The 1,972-nt window shown below is 38.9% G+C and overlaps 1 protein-coding gene across 1 annotated transcript in view; it reads right to left on the reverse strand.

Moving 5' to 3' along the window:
- Positions 1-1,255: 1,255 nt before the first annotated feature.
- The window catches only part of LOC112156084 (insulin receptor substrate 2-B), a gene marked incomplete in the record, with an annotated part of 12,173 nt that continues 11,456 nt past the window's right edge, over positions 1,256-1,972 (reverse strand). The window contains 1 exon segment of the mRNA XM_024288239.2: positions 1,256-1,972.

The raw sequence follows: 1,972 nt of genomic DNA on the forward strand, positions 1-1,972 counted from the left end.
TTACTCCGAAGTTGTTATAAACTTTTCAGACTGAAATAAATATCATGTCCATCATGTCTGTGGAAACTGAATATTGTCAATTTATTGACACCTAAGAACATTTATTTTTATTTTTTTGTGTTTATAGAACCCTTTGCAAAAAGTGATACACTTAAACTTTTAAGTATACTTGAGTTGAAGTATAGCAAGAATACTCTAGAGACCATGTACATGTAGTATGGCCGGATATCGACAAGACTTTCCAGATTTGATTGACCAGAGCCCACTACTTAGGTGGGCTGTAAACATCTATGGAGCTAAATTGGGGCCAATATTATTTAAAACCCAAATAAATCAAATTGAAAAAAAAATATGGCTGATGTTAATCACATGTATTTACGTGCAACCAGCATAGAAAGTGATGGAAATTCATGTTAGCTCCACGCATTTCAAGTGTGTCCAAGGCTGGATTTTTTTGTTGGCTTCATGTATTTAAAATAAAACTTAAAAGTAAAAATCCCATTAACTGTAATGCTCCTAAATGTGTGAAATGTGTTCTCTACATCTGACCCATCCGCTGGTGGACCGTGAGCTGCAGAGACAATTAAAAAAAATATTGAGGCAAAATGATTCGAAACAGAAATTTTCAGATTTAAAAACAGAAAAACAAGAGTTGAAATTGAAATTTTAAAAAACAGAACATTTTAAGCTGAAAATACGTTTATTTTAGAATAGCAAAAAGTTTTGGACATTTTACATTTTTTTGACCAAACACCAATATATATATATTTTTAATTTGATTTATTTGGGTTTCAAATAATATTGACCCCGATTTAGCTCCATAGACCCCGTCTAATGGTAACGCTGGAGTGACAACACCAAAACATCAGTAAAGAAGTTACCTGTGAGGTCACCTCTTGCAGAAGCCCTCCTTTGTCTATTCCACTTGCACAAAAACGTGAAATTGACCGTCGGTCAGTGTTGCTTCCTAATTTCACAGTTTGATGACACAGAAGTGTAATTAACTTGGAATAACCTTATATTATTATAGCTGTTCCCTTTATTTTTTGAGCAATCCATTTGTCATAAAAAATACATAAAACTGTCCAGATGTTCCTCAAAGCTGTAACCTGAATGAAATAATCTCTAAGAAACTCTAAAGATGCTCCTGCTTTTATGTTTTAATGGATTAAAACTTTGGGAATTCTTTTAATTAAACAATAATTAACCTGGAAAGCGACTGAAGAACTTCAGCTTTAAGAAACAGACGGGAGCAGAGCGTTTACATGAACACATTTTATTGCAATAGCTCTATCCAAAGCAAAAGTTTAGATAAATATAAACACTATGCAGATGGCCTCTTGCCCCCCCCTCCCTCCATGAGGAAACCAAACAGAACAGCAACAGAATGGGGGCGGAGCTTAATCAGAACAGGGAGAGGCAATGACTTCTTATTTACAGGTTTCTGAAAGTACCGCATGAAGAAAAAAAAAAAAAAACACATACCCCCCCCACAATAAAAAAAAAATGACAGGAAACCATCGTTTCACAGCAGCCAAAACCTGAACAGAACCTGGCAGGGACAGAAGCTGCATGGGGGGGAGGCAGCTTGGGAAGTGAGGGACCAGGCTTTAGTGGGAGGGGCTAACACCCACAGTAATATCATAAGGGGGGTGTCTGACCCACAGCTGTATCATCACATACTGATCTGGGTGGGGGGGCAGATTAATTGAGAGGAGAACCAGAACCATCTGGGTCAGAGGTTCAGCAAGTTGATGTAAACGCATCGGGATCAGCAGCCTGATTCTGAACAGGTAGTGGTACCATTGTGTGTTCGGACCTTAGACGTGGGGGGGCGGGGTCACTGTTCCGACCCCCCCTCGTTGAGCACCATCAGAGGCTTAAGAAGGCCAGAACCTTCAGTACCGTCAGTCGACCCCCCTCGTACCTGCAGTCACAAATAAATGACGGACGTACCGCAGCTGTTGTGTAT

This window comes from Oryzias melastigma, linkage group LG18, assembly GCF_002922805.2.
Source record: "Oryzias melastigma strain HK-1 linkage group LG18, ASM292280v2, whole genome shotgun sequence".
Taxonomy (NCBI): domain Eukaryota; kingdom Metazoa; phylum Chordata; class Actinopteri; order Beloniformes; family Adrianichthyidae; genus Oryzias; species Oryzias melastigma.